At 37.4% G+C, this 15,783-nt stretch overlaps 1 protein-coding gene across 3 annotated transcripts in view; it reads left to right on the top strand.

Annotated features, from left to right (window-relative positions):
- Positions 1-15,783, top strand: part of PDE4D (phosphodiesterase 4D) — a 723,544-nt gene that overhangs the window by 421,228 nt on the left and 286,533 nt on the right. The gene's annotated exons all lie outside the window — the stretch shown is intronic.

Genomic DNA, 15,783 nt, shown 5'->3' with positions numbered 1-15,783 from the left:
TACTTCTCCCAGTCACCTCAATTACACCCATTTTACAGTAGAACAGACTAAGGCATAGAAAGGTAAAGCCACGTGGCTCGGGTAAGGAGCCAGGTTGGGATTTATATGTTGTCACTCTGACTCGTGGTCTTCCTAACCACTGTCTGATACCACTTTCTCTGTATTGCCCAGTGTGTTAGCCTCAGCGCTTCAACTGGAGCCTTTGGGATCTATTTAAAGATGAAAAACACAGTTGTATTGTCTCATCATTTGAGAAACAGAAAGATAGGACTGCCATGTTGCAGGACTCAAAAGACACAATTCACATCATGGGTTGTGTAAATGGTACCCCCTGGAGTTGTGCAAAGTACAGTTTGCATAGACATATGCAGTGGCCCTGCTAACAGGATCCTGCCCACAAAAGGGGATTTTTACTCTTTGTTCCTTTAAAGATTTTTAGTGAGCCGCCCCCCAGACAGCTTCTACTTAGGTCTCTCCTCATGCTAGGAATCAAAGATCACCATTGTTTCCACAATTAGTTCTTTCACATAATCTAAAGACTGCCAGGCAGTTCTTTAGAGTGAATTGAAATTCTCTGTAGCCGTTTCTTCTGCTTCCGGTCATGTCAAGCAGTAGTTGAAGACATACGTTCTCAGAAATAATCTCTAAGGAGTTGGAGCCAGGTTGCTCACACGTTATTTCCCCAGGATAAGCAAGCGTGGTGTTGGCTCTTCTGTGCTGTTGCAGAGCTTGGTGTGCAATGGTGACTCACCATCCTTCCACAGAACATGTGGTAACCCTGCAGCCAGACTGTGCCCCGTGGTATGTGACTCCCATTGAGTCAGGAGAGTCGCTCAGGCATTAAAATTTGACCTCGTGGCCTACCTGCCGGTTACGAAAGGGCAAGAATTCCTCAGCATTACTGAAGCCGTATCATTTTCATTGTAGGACCTATTTAGGTAACAGCAACAGCAATGAAGAAAAAGCATTTGGTTATTGAGGCCCCTGTTGAATATCTTGTGCTATTTCAAAAGAACACATTCCATTTATCCTTAAAAAACAGAAAGTTCATTTCAGAGGAAATACATCAATTGTACTCACGGAGCAATGGAGCAGAATAAGAGTCAGAGTTAACTCAGATATGCCTGTTTCACTGTGGGCTGAAATCTTCTCTTCTTGTTTCTAGTTTCTCTAATTGAAATGGAAACCTAACCCCATTTCAAAACACTATCCCCTGGGCCTGAATAAAAATAAAGTTGGCCTCATAAGGAGTCTCATCTGTCTTCTTGCACTATGGCGGAATGCTGGGTCCCCAGCAATTATCTTAGTGCCTAAGTCACTAGGCAGGCGTTTTAAAGGACAATTTAACCAACGATTTTGGTACAACCAGACAATAATATTACTGTTTTAGTTTGGTCACTCAAGTACCCAAACCCTGAATTCATTATCTCACAAGCACATGTGTTCAGTTATTAAAGAGAAATTCTAACCTTAAGGAGAATAGTATTTTTTCTTCCCAACTGAAGTATTAGGTCCTCCAGGGCGGCAACCACATCTTGTGCTTTTTTATCGTCCATGGGATCTAGAATGAGTAAGTCGTGAAGGCTGGATGCCTTACTTCACCTCTTAGCAAAGTAAAGTATAACTCATAAGTATCAATGTAGTGCAGGAAATAGCACACTATCTGGAAAGGTTAATAAATATGTCTCCTTGCATGAATCACTTCTTACCAGAATTCTCTTTCCTCCCAGATCCCAGCACCAGGGTTCTGTTGTCCATGGCACGTACTCTAGTCCTCAGTGTCTAGAGCCTGTGAACTCTTTATGGGCCTTTGAAAATATTTGAGAACTGAAAAGTAAAGTAATTGACTCCAAAATACAAAAAGAAAACTTCAAAATCCTGATTGAAGTTTAATTAAATGTTCAAAAGTGTAGCATTATGTCAACTTCAATAATTACTAAGTATTTATAAAAAGTTTATTATATTTGGAAAAAAAAACTTGTGGGCTGAGGTTTTTTTTCATTTCACAAGAATTCTAAAGTGTGTTGGATGATTGCAGAGAAAGCAGGGTTAGTCGTTAGCTAAATGAGTTTAGTAGCAAATAATTTCAAAAGCAAAATTATAAAGATCCTTTCTAGATTTTCATAACAAAAATATTGTATAATGTGGGAAGTGGATCCATTTTAATGTACTGGATGTAATGTGTAGTAGGGATTAAACTACTGTCCATTTGCAGGATTATTTTTTAAATAACTTATTTTTTTATTTATTATTTTTTAAAAAATAAAACCAAGCTGTCATTGTCATTTGGAGTTCCTATAAGGTAACTCTTAAGAAAAAGGTTAACTATCTGCAGAGAAGTCTGAATGTTAACTGGGGACTAACTTAGTCCTGGGGGAAACTAACTCACGGAAAGACTGTCAGCTGAATGAAGGCTTAAATTTCATGGACTTGGAGGGAGAGCCTTTTCACATTCTCTTCCCATATGGAATAAGAATCTGCTCTGAAAGTGGAGAGTATTTTGCATTATCTCTTCTAGCTCCTTTGCTTTCGACTTTCCATAAAGCAACTTCTGCGAATTACCATCTTTAAGACTCAACTTTTTTGCAAAATTGTCAAAGTACTCTCTTTAAGAACACAGAGAACACACTAAAGTAGTTCCTCTGAAAATCACAGTTCTCTACTGTGTACAGCTATTTTTTTAGAGTTCACTGCCTGCCTGGAATGAACAGGCTGTCTTTCTCCCCAGAAGAGCACAGGCTGATACACAAGGTCAAGTTAAACAGTATCTAAGTCTGCTTTCCTATCCCTTATACAGGAATTATCTGTTCTAAAAGCAAAATTTAACTGTAAATATTAATATACCTATAGAAATTGTTGAGTTCAAAAGGAAAATTAGTCTTCATTTTGAAAAAGAATCAACATAATAAAATAAAAGTGTGTATTTTTTTTTCCAAAAGTGATTGTTGACTACTACATTTGTATATCTGGTATCTAAAATACTTGAAATATTTGTAAGTTTTAATTCCTAGAATGAAAATAATGGTTAATTTCTAACGATTTTGATGTGTCCACAAAAATAACTGTGACCAGTAGTGAAAGTTTATCCATCCCATCATCTTTATCTTAGGATTGCTTTAAAAAGTTAAAAAATAAAAAACTCTCCTGCTGAGATGCTATTAGCAATGCTATTTGTTTAGTTCTTGAGGTCTAAGTCCTACCCTAAGGCCTTGAGAATGCCTCTTAGCCTCCTCCAGACCTCAAGGCTCCTTTCCTCCTCAACCGTTTGAGGAGGAAACTATAGTACTTAGCTCATGAGTTTGTTTGTGTGTTTTCTTTTCTTATTTTTTAAATTTATTTTATTCAAGTATAGTTGATTCACAATGTCATGTTAAATCCTGCTGTCCAGCAAAATGATTCAGTTATACATATATATTCTTTTTCATATTCTTTTCCATGATGGTTTATCTCAGGATGTTGAATATATCAAGTTCCCTGTGCTGTAGAGTAGGACCTTGTCGTTGATATGAGTTTATTTTAAATATTAATGAGATGACATGTGTGAGCACCTTACCCGGTGCCTGGCACATGGTGAGCCTGAGTTCTAGCCACTTCTTGCACTCAACTCTCTGGGGAAGCACTCTCTGGACTTCAGTTCCCTCACCTGATAAATGGGTACGTAAAGGCTTCACGTGGCTGATGTAGAAGTCAAGTGTGTTAATAACATCAAACATTCAGTGACTCCAAACAGGTTCTTCGAGCTCTGGCCAGAGCAGACTTCCCGTCCAGAGGCACGGCTCTCTCATTCACAGGCTGATGGGTGGTTGGCTTTGGCAGATTTTGTGGGTCTCCACAAGCACCCTCTCATTTTCCTTTCAATATGTGGTAAAACTCTTCCCGGAAAAGTCATTTCTTTGAATTGAGCTTGAAAATATCCCTGTTAGAATTGAAGTAGTTTATCTGGATTTATAGCACATGACATAATAGCTTCTCCTAAACACTTAAGAAAGAATCTTTTCCTCCTTAAAAATGATGCTGGGGTCAACTCACTGACTGCCCAAGCCTTCTCCCAGTGTGTTTCTTACCCAGTTCCTTTTTCTTTGGGAAAAAATTTTTACTGTAAGGATGTGGGAACTCTGTTTCGGCAAAGAAGGTCAAAAGTAGCTTTCAGAGATAGAGGGTTATGAAAAAGAACTCAGGCAAGATCAATTTTTGAATTCTAATTCCAGCCATGAAGCAAATGCCACAAAAGGGCACAGGAAGAAAATCTGTAAAATGCTTATCTGCCATGGTTAACCAAAAATGTACTCTGTTGTTAAGCTGACACCCTGTGAGCCAGATATCGTGCTAGGTACTGGGAATACAGAGATGAATAAACTGCATTCCTGCTTTCAAGGGGCTCCCAACGTTGTGGGAAAGCCCACATGTCTGTTTAGGGCCAGACACTGGGGATACAGGGATGGGAAGCCACGATCCCTTCCCCTTCACCAGATAAGGAGAGGATCACCCTGTGTTCGTAAGCACTCCGGTTGGAATTAGCACCGGAATCTGGAATTTGCTCAGCCTAGGGCAGACTGAAAAGCAGTGGGACTAGAGGAGCTGACCCCTGAGTTAATTCCTGACCAAAAAAAAAAAGAGAGAGAGAGCAAGAGAGATAAAAGGGAAGAACAATAATGCTGCCAGAGAAGCCTGTGCAAAGATCTGAAAGTGGAAGAGAAGGAAACCTTGCAGGTGGGCAACATGTTGTCTCCTTCCATCCCAGAACAACCCTGGGAAGAAGATAAGTGTGTTATCTCATAGAAGAAAAGTGGAATCTTAGGAGATTAAGTTGTTTTCAAAGATCCCAGTCAAAATCAGTTGGTTGAACAGTAGCTGTGGAACTCTGCTGTCCCTATAACTGCTATTGCATACTGCTGAGCATTGTAAATACATTACAAAGAAGTAAAACATATACATATATAATAGTAGTAATCAAAATTAACCCAAGATATTCACCAAATTGAATGAAGCCAAGGAGACTGAACTTCTGAGCTTGTCTTGGAGTTAGCTGGCCTTTACTGCTGCTTGTGTTAGATCTTGAAGGGCGATGGGGGAGAAGGTGAAAGGCCCACAAGGCAGGGGAAATGGCATGGGAAGATTTGGGGCAAGGAGTGTACCATGTGTATGGCTGTCATCATAGGAGAAGGCTGTAATTGATTCGGTAGGGAAGAGGAGGCTATTGAAGGTTTTTAAGCAGGGAATTTAATATTTTAAGTTTTGTCTTTGAAAGATAACCCAAAAACAATATAGAGACTAAACCTTAGATGTGTAAGATGGGAGGCAAGAGAACTATTCACAGTCTATTATGTAAAGGGAGTCAGGGGATCAGGGTCAAAACTAAGATGGAAACATAAAACAATGATTTTATCTTTTTTAAAATTTTTTTATTGAAGTATAGTTGATTCACAATGTTTTAGTTTCAGGTGTTCAGCAAAGTGATTCAGTTTTATGTGTGTGTATATATATATTCTTTTCCCTTATAGGTTATTACAAAATATTGAAAAATATTGAGTAGAGTCCCCTGTGCTCTACAGTAGGTCCTTGTTGGGTATCTACTTTATATATAGTATTTGTGTATCCATTAATCCCAAACTGAATTCATCCCTCCACCACCCACCGCTTCCCCTTTGGTAACCATAAGTTTGTTTTCTATGTCTGTGGGTCTATTTCTGTTTTGTAAATAAGTTCATTTGTATTATTTTTTTAGATTCCACATATAGGCGATATCATATGATAAAATGATTTTAAATCAAAGTATTATAATAGTAACATCATACACTTTAAAGTTTTAAAACTGCTCTCCCTCATATTTATTGAATTCTCTTTTAAAACTTATTTTTAAGAGAAGATATCATATATTGAGCCCTCACTATATGCCAAACACTTTTGGCAAGATTTTATGTGTCTCATTTAATCCTCACAAACCCTATTTTATCTCCATTTTATAGCCTAGGAATCAGTCTTAGAGAAGGTTAAGTACCTTGTTCAAGGTCAAACAACTAGTCACTAGTGGTGTTTGGATTTGCACCCAGGCAATCTGACCTCAAAGGCTACTTTTTAACCCTCTTTAATTAACAGACATTGTCTCAAAAAGCAGACTTTTTACATTAAATAGAACTTATTTGTAATTGTGGTCAAGGGGAAATTACTTGAGTTGCCTGGATTATTTTACCATTACTTTTAACATGGGCAAGGAAAAATGTTATCAAACAAATGTAAATTAAATGAGTCCACTGAAACTTTGCTTTCTAGTAAATCAATTTCCTTCATTATCTATTGCATCAGGTGTTAAATTATCATTAAAGGACATTCTATGTGCATTTATTTTTGACACATTTTTTTCCAAATCCTATTTTAATGAAAACCTCCAGTTGTCTCACAACGTTAGAAACAAGGGCTTCAGTTGGCAATGTGATTTTTCCAGTTGTATGATGTCTTTCAAAAAATCTTTTAAAAACTATTTTTATTAATTTAATTCAATTTTAGAATATAGCATTGTCCCTTGAGATAGGTAAATAGCATTAGGAACCACTTGATTAAACATAGGGTCTGGTATGAATCTGAAAGCAGAACTAAAGATATAATATGACCTATAATTTGGATGCATGCTGATAACATTTATGTGCATTTAAACAAAGTACCAGCTAAAGAGATGATTTAAAGGAAAAACAGACATTGGTCAAGGCAATATTTTTGCTCTTGACTGTGTCTATGTAACAGCAAGCAACACTATAAAATAGAGTCAGTGATGAATAAAGCAAGTACATTGATTTCTCAAGGTGAGAATCCATGTCTTAAACCTTTTACTTCTTTTTCTTTTCTTTTTTTTTTTTTTTTTTTTGCGGTGTGTGGGCCTCTCACTGTTGTGGCCTCTCCCATTTCGGAGCACAGGCTCCAGATGCGCAGGCTCAGCAGCCATGGCTCACGGGGCCCAGCCACTCCGCGGCATGTGGGATCTTCCCGGACCAGGGCACGAACCCGTGTCCCCTGCATTGGCAGGCGGACTCTCAATCACTGCGCCACCAGGGAAGCCCTTAAACCTTTTATTTCTAATGCTTTGCTGTGCTCTTTAAGAACGAGACATCTAGAACAAGACTGGCTATCAGTTCCTGAATGTACCATTAAAATTTAATCTTTTTGATTCCACTTACATCAGTACTTAAATTCATGGAGACAGAAAGCAGAATGGTGGTTGTCTGGGTTCAGGAGGAGAGGGGAATGGGTGTTATTGTTTAACGGGTATTACATCGTTACACTTTGAGAAAATGAAAAAGTTCGGAGACGGATGTTGGTGATGGTTGCCCAACGATGTGAATGTACTTAATGCCATTGAGCTGTACACTAAAAAGGGTTAAAGTGGTAAATTTCATGTTATGTCTGTTTTACCACAGAAAAAAAAATACTTAATCTTGACGTTTGCTTATAGAGGGTCCAAATATAATTAGCCGTTTGATACAGAGAATAGCTAATTCCTTCATTTTAAAGTAAAATCTATAGATTGCTAGCTTCAAAATGGTGGACAGACGACCTCCCTACCCCACTTTTCTCTAAAAACATCACCCAAATCAATAACATGAGTGAACTCTGAAAATAGGGATCGTACAGAGGTGTGTATAGTGTACACCCATCCACAAGCCCTCACTCTCAGTATAGTCAGCGTACCCTCCCCTTGGAAGACAGAGATTCTGGAATAACAGGCAGAGAGAGCAGCAGGAGTAGCTGTGCAAACAGGAGGATGAAACAGAACTCTGCAAATTGATCAGGAAGACCTCCACTTCCCTTCTGTTGCCCACATCGGAACGCTAGCAGGCAGATTTACACCCGTCCCTAGAAAACGCAAACTACCTCAGAGGAAACAGTCTTACAGTGACATTTAGGGTGGTCAAATAAAATACCTGCTGGGCACTGACCACACTATAGCCACCCCCCAGTGCACAAGCCCTACCCAGGCACCCACAGCCAGCATCATGCTTCTAGGCCTCAGCCTCATCTATGAACCAGAGTCAGGGATCCAGGCAGGAGTTTGAGGATCCTCCTCTCACCACTGTCTGATGAGCTATTTGAATGCGTCTCTTTAATACCATTTAAATATTTAATTAAAATGAGGTTACATTTACAAAGATACATGTAATTTGAGAATTAAGAGGACCATGAAGAGTGAAAAAAGGAGAAGCAGGGGTTAGAATATAAAGGAAATACAATAGCACTTATGAAACTTTAAACAACTTACTTGATCCATGCCATGTGGGTTTTTGGTTTTTTTTGATCCAGTATTTTGAATTAGTGCAAATTTCTCAAAGCCAATTATAAAGTGCATATCCTGTCCACATTACTGATCCCAGGCAAAAATGTTGATACTAGTTTTAAAAACTAGTTTTCTGCACCTTTTAACTGACAATATAATTTGTTGACAAATGTTGAAATCTATACCTTATCAGAAGTCTCACATATTGTTACCTTTTAAAATGATCATTTGTTAGCCAGTATTACTTAATGAGGCAATCAAAATGCCATGTGTTGTGTAGGTAACAGCAAACCACCCTTACCCATGCTAGGAGTAAGACTAAAGACCTTATCCCACTTTACAGCTAACAGGCTCATGATCTTGTCATATATATCCTCATTATGAATCTAAAAATTAGAAAAAGGACAGTGAACTTAGATTGTTTAATCCTGGATATATTGAAAATCTAGAATTTATTGGCTGTTAAATATGTCCATTGTTATGCCAGTAACATGCACACATACACCATTTACAATGGATATTTATTCATTGCTGCTGTCCAGCTGAAGAGAATGGATGTCTTAAAAACAATTCCCCAAAACATAATAGCAACTTTTAATCTCCCTCTCTTCTCCCTCACCAACCCACTCCCCTTTCTCATAAGCAAACACACACACGCGTGTGTGCGCACGCGCACGCACGCACACACAGCAGATACATCTGGATCCAATTACTTTTTCTACCGCCAGTGATATGACTTTGAACAAATCACTAGCTTTCTTTATTCATAAAATTATCACCCCTAATTTGCAGGGTGGCTGTGATGAATAAATAAGAAAGTATATAATGTACTTATTAGGTAATTAGTAAATAATAGTAATTATTATTTTTTTAATTTATGACAGCTTTATTGTTTTAAATTAATTTTTCAATGCAGAGTCAATCTCTAATCAGTGTAGAATCATTTAGTTTTTCCATTTGTTTTGTCAATTTTGTTGGTTGTGTTTTTCAAGGAATTTTTCCATGCTGCTTAAAATTTCAAATTTATTGGCATAAAGCTGTTCGTAATACATTTTCATTAATTTTTTATGTCTATAGAACTGACACTGATAATTTGTGTTTTCTCAGATCAGTTCTTTATCAGCATTACTAGGTGTTCGTCAATTTATTATTCTTTACAAGGAACCAGCTTTCGGCTTCGATGATTTTCTTTTTTATGTCATTGTTTTATACTCTTATCTTTATTTTTTATTTTATTTTTCTTTTATTCTACTGTTAAAGTATAATTAGCTGTTATCTTTCTAGCTTTTTGATATTATACTTTATAAAATGTTGTCAATCTTTCTTCTTTTCTTTTTACCCCCCAGCTTTATTGAGGTATAATTGGCAAATAAAATTATGTGTATTTAAAGTGTACAACATGATGATTTAATATTTGTATATATTGTGAAATGATTACCACAATCAGGTTAATGAACACTTCTATCACCTTACATAGTTACCATTTTTTATGGTGATAATACTTAAGACCTACTCTCTTAGAAAACTGCAAGTTTACAATACAGTATTAACTATAGTCACTGTGTGGTATGTTAGAGTCACTGAACTTATTCTTCTCATAACTGAAGGTTTGTACACTTTGACCAGTATCTCTCCATTCTCCCCTCACCCATATTACCATTCTAAACTCTGTTTCTATGATTTTGACTTTTTTTTTTTCTTTTAGATTCCACATATAAGTGAGATCATACAGTATTTGTCTTTCTCTGGCTTATTCACTTAGCATAAGGTCCTCTGGGTTCATCCATGTTGTCACAGATGGCAGGATTTCCTTCTTTCCCGTGGCTGATTAATATTGCATTTTACATATCTATAAATATATATACACACACTACATATATATGCTATATATACTATATGATCTATGATATATATATCATATAATCTTTACTCATCCATTGGGGGACACTTAGGTTGCTTCCAAATCTTGGCTGTTGTGAATACTGCTGCAATGAACATGGAAGTGCGGATATCTCCTTGAGAAACTGGTTTCTTTCCTTTGGATAAATACCTAGAAGTAGAATTGCTGGATCACATGGTAGTTCTATTTTTGATTGTTTTGAGGAACTCCAGTCTGTTTTTTATAATGGCTGCACCAATTTACATTCCTACCAAGAGTGTACAAGGGTCCCCTTTTCTTCACATCTTTACTAGCATTTGTTATTGCTTGTCTTTTTGATTAAAAAAGTCTTAATAGGTGTGTGAGGTGCTATGTTATTGTGGTTTTGATTTGCAATTCCCTGATGATTAATTATGTTGAACATCTTTTTATGTACCTATTAGCCATTTGTATGTCTGCTCAGGTCCTTTGCCATTTATTAATCATATTATTTGGGTTCTTTTGCTATTGAGTTGTATGAGTTTCATATGTATTTAAAATATTAACACTTTATCAGATATGTGGTAACACTTTATCAGATATGTGGTTTGCAAATACCTTCTCCCATTCCATAGGTTACATTTTCACTTTTGTGATATTGTGATTTATAAGAAATATATATTTGGTCATTCAGCTGACCAAAATCTCTTTCTAATATATATTAGGTCTTTTTCCACTCCTTCCTGGTTCATACCTCTTAAAACCGCTGGAATTTCCTGTGGTAAGGGCCATAAAGGTGTCTTTTGTTTTGTTAATGAGGTAACTTAAGGAAGAGGACTGTTGGTAGGGGAACCCACCAATCCTTTAGAGGGTTGGAACTTTCAGTTTCACCCAGACCTCTGGGAAGGAGAGAGGCTAGAGGTTGAATCACTCCTCAAAGGCCAGCGATTTAATTAGTCTTACCTGTAACAAAGAAGCCTCCATAAAAACTGGAAAGAATGGGGTTCAGAGAGCTTCTGGATTGGTGAATATGGGGAGATGAGGGCCAAGTGGTGCTCTAGAAGAAAGAGTGTGGAAGCTTTGTTTCCTTTCCCCGTACCATGTATGCATCTTTTCCATTTGCCTGTTCCTGAGTTATATCCTTTTATAATAAACCAGTAATCTAGTGAGTAAATGAGTTTCCTAAACTCTTGTTAGCAGCTCTAGCAAATTAATCAGATCCAAGGAGGGGGTCATGGGAACCTCTGATTTATAACCAGTTTTTCAGAAGCACAAGTAACAACCTGCGCTTGCAACTGACATCTGTAGAGAGCAGGAGGCTGTCTTGTGGGACTGAGCACTTAACCTGTGGAATCTGATATTATCTCCAGGTGGATGGTGTCAGTATTGGGTTGAATTCTCAGACACCCTGCTGGTGTCAGAGAATTGCTTGTTGGTATGGGAAAGCCTTCCCCACACTCACACACTTTACAATTGGGTGCAGAACCCAAAAGAATTTCGTTGATGATTTCATTTGCTGTGCAGAAGCATTTTAGCTTGATGTAAAGATTCAATGCAATACCTATAAAAACTCCAATGGCATTTTTCACATAAATAAAAAGGACAATTCTACCATTCACATGGAACTACAAAAGACCATTAATAGCCAAAACAATTTTGAAACAGAAGGACAAAGCTGGAGGCATCACATTTCCTGATTTCAGGCTATACTGCAAAGCTATAGTAATCAAAACAGTATGATACTGACATAAAAACAGACCCACAGATCAATGGAACAGAATAGAGAGCCCAGAAATTTACCCATGCATTTTTGGTCAATTAATTTTTAATAAAGGAGCCAAGGACATACATTGGGGAAAGGATAATCTCTTCAATAAATGGTGTTGGGAAAACTGGATAACCACATGCAAAAGAATGAAACTGGACCCCTATCTTACACCATTCACAAAACTTTACTTGAAATAGATTAAAGACTTAAATAGAAGACCTGAAACTGTAAAATTCCTAGAAGAAAATAGGGAAAAACTCCTTGACATTGGTCTTGGCAATGATTTTTTAGATAGGACACCAAAAGCACAGGCAACAAAAGCAAAATAAAACAAGTGGGATTACATCAAATCATGATAATTATTGTTCTAACCTGACATTTTACAAAAGAGGTAGGAAACCTGAAGGTCAGAAGCCTTCAAAATGTAATACTTTGAGCTTTTCCTCGGAGTTAAGGAATTTAGCTCCAAAGACATTTATGCTTATAGAAAAGTCCTTGAATCCAAATGTATACTTAGTGAGTGTAGTAAGATAATAGAAACAGCTCAAAATCTGCTCCAGATTCCCCTCCAGATAAAGGAAATACCACATTATTCCTCAATAAGGAGGAAGTGGTGCAAGATTTCAAAATGTCTTGTTTTTATAATATTAGAGTACAGTGTAGAATGCCAGGAAACTGTAATCAAAAACAAAAAACAAAACCCTGCAGATCCATGGTCATTTTTTCCTAAAAAGTTAGTTGACATATATACAGTCCTGAATTTAAGCACATTTAACAGGCCTGCATATATTGTTAGATCATAGCATGGTTCTCAAAAATCTGCTCATGACAGATCTGTTGTAATCTGAAAATAAGAGTTTACTCAGAGAAGATTTGAAAGTGGGCAGAGTATTTCAAAGTAATAATATCTGAAAAAACTTGGATTGTATAGTAAAATCATTCCTTAACCGTTCATTCAGTTGGTTTCAATTACTGTTTTATGTTTAACTCTTGGCTTTTGGTAAACGTCCTTAGTCCCATAAGTCATGCTCACCATTGAATAAGAGAAGGGGAATCATGTTTAGGGTGCACCCAGTCTAGTTGCATGCAACTGGTGCTTTCCACAGGAGTGTTGCCCATATTGCCTTGTGACACCAATTAGTATGAGAGAGATTTTCAGTGATAGTTGGACCTTTTTTTTCTCTATTAATACTTATATTGGGGGAAAATGTAATCAGCATATCAAACCCATTTATCAAATAAAGTTATCATTTAAATTTATGTTAAGTTAAAAAAAGTGAGTCAATGAATAAAAATATCTAGTAAGTAATGGTATAGATGGTATAGATGCCAGTATGGCAGAGTTGTAGAGGTTGTGTCCAGATGCCTGAGGTTTAGGAAACATCATACTGCACAGTGGTTTGATTCAACCAAATGTATATGGTTGGATGACCTCAGTGAACATAAACATTTGTAGTACAGTCCTTTGAAATGTTGTGGTGACAATAGTCAAACAGAGGTTTATACAACACTATACAATTTAGTGCATCGGGGAAATGCTAGAAATCATAACAGCTTCTAGATTAAATGTATGCTCTTCAAAGCCATCCAGACAAGTGCCTCATGGTTCCTAAAGTCCACTCTCCTCAGATTCAGGCATCCACGTTAGCCATCTTATACACTATCATATATTTGTATACTAACAGGAATGTTTGGCATTGGGAGCAGAGCTATATCCCTCCATTCTGAGAAGCTTTTCAGAGGAAAATTATGTGATAGTCAACATATAAAACATTATTTAAGAAATTTCCCTGTGACTCCAATAAAGATGTAAAAAAAAAAAAAAGAAATTTCCCTGTGAAAAAATTGCCTTAGGATGGAGAAAACACTGTAATATTCAGCAAGTATTATTAGGGTTTTTGAAAATTATTAGTATTTTGTCACTACCTTTTTTTTAGCACTTTTTAAATATTTATTAAATTTAATTAATTAATTAATTAATTTTGGCTGTGTCAGGTCTTAGTTGCCGCATGCAGGATCTTCGTTGAGGCATGTGGGCTCTTTTGTTGTGGTACTTGGGTTCTTCGTTGCAGCATACAGGCTTCTCTCTAGTTGTGGCGCCAGAGCGCGTGGTTTCTGTAGTTTGTGGCACACGGGCTCTCTAGTTGAGGAGCGCAGGCACAGTAGTTGTGGCACGCGAGCTTAGTTGCCCCTTGGCATGTGGGATCTTAGTTCCCCAACCAGGGATCGAACCCGCGTCTCCTGCATTGGAAGGCAGATTCTTTACCACTGGACCACCAGGGAAGTCCCCTGTCACTACCTTAAATGTTAGGGGTAAGAGCAAAAGTAAAAATTTCATCTCCATGGCCTGGTACTATTGTGTATCTGTCTTCTTCTGTAATGGCAACCTTGAAGTAGGGATCCAGGAAGCTTTGAATCTTCTGGTTAGTCTCATATGTTGTCAGATTCCCCGCTACTTAAACTCAGTTTCTTTGGGCACAGGGATGATATATTAGTCATTAAGGGACTGTTACACAGTGTTTAGGAGATACCCAACAAGTGGGCTAGGATTTTCAGAGATAGATTCTTGGAATACGTGTAACATTGAGCAGCACACAGGACAGCACTAACCTAAAGAGGTTAAAGATGTGTTTGTGACAGGGAAGGGAGTGCCGGTGGGCTAAGTAATCTCACTGGGACAGAGAGCCTTCTGGTGGATGGTGGAGCACAGGACTGACTATTTCAGGAGAGTTTAACACACAACATTCAGACATTACATTTTGTGATCACTGTCATTTTCTTTCTGAAATGACAGTTAGAAGATATTTGCTGGACCTTGCATGATAGAGAACAGTGCTTCAAATAAGTAATAGTAGTTGGTTACTTTTACTCAGTCTGGGTTTTTTTTTTCCCCCCACATTAAAATTCCAGGAAAAAAAGATAAACCTCTTTTTGTAAGCCCCCTGAGTAGTTCCCTCAGCTTTCTTTTGAATTTCTGAAAGTATGTGATTGGTTAACCTGCCTTAAAGTGGCAGCAACATGTTAAACACGGAACAGAGCCAAGAATCCATGAAGGCCCCTGAATAGTCATAGGAAAACTGAAAAGCTTAAGGAGATAACTATATGTCAAGCAATTTATTGGTATTTACCTGAAGAGTCCTGAGGGTCACTCAGAGGAGACTAAATAATAAATGCACCTTGAAGTGTGACCAGGGGAGGAGCTGAAGTGTTTGTTGTAATGAGCAGCCAGAGGTCTGGCGGGATGCCTTACTACATTAATTTTCCAAGTCCTTTGGGTGGGTCACAATTGCGCTAAAACATCCTGCCTGCAAATGCTAAATAAATACCAAGTTCACGTCAGACTAGAGAACCAACGTACTAACTAATGTCACTTAAGAAATCAGAACGCTTAAATTATTTTTCACTTGATAGTTCACATCCAAAATAACTGAAGTTGGCACACCCAGAGAAATATATATCCTCGGTGCAGATGTTTAGAGGGATGGGGAGGGAGGTCAAATCCTCTTCTCCTAGAAGCAATTTGAATTGTTTTGTTTGTTTGTTTTTTGTGTGTTTTTAAAATTTTTATTGGAGTATAGCTGATTTGCAATGTCATGCTAGTTTCAGGTGTACAGCAAAGTGATTCAGTTATACATATACATATTTAGTCTTTTTTAGATTCTTATCCCATATAAATTATTACAGAATATTGAGTAGAGTTCCCTGTGCTATACAGTAGGTCCTTGTTGGTTATCTATTTATATACAGTAGTGTGTATATGTTAACCCCAAGCTCCTAATTTATCCCTCTCCCCAACGTTTCCCCTTTGGTAACCATAAGTTTGTTTTCAAAATGGGTAGGTTTAATTATGTTTACTATAATAGAAAAGTTTTTATTTCAAATGTAGGAGGTGGG

Source organism: Stenella coeruleoalba (assembly GCF_951394435.1).
Source record: "Stenella coeruleoalba genome assembly, chromosome: 3".
Taxonomy (NCBI): domain Eukaryota; kingdom Metazoa; phylum Chordata; class Mammalia; order Artiodactyla; family Delphinidae; genus Stenella; species Stenella coeruleoalba.
Note: the sequence above shows the minus strand (reverse complement) of the source record. Positions and strands in the feature narration are given on the sequence as shown.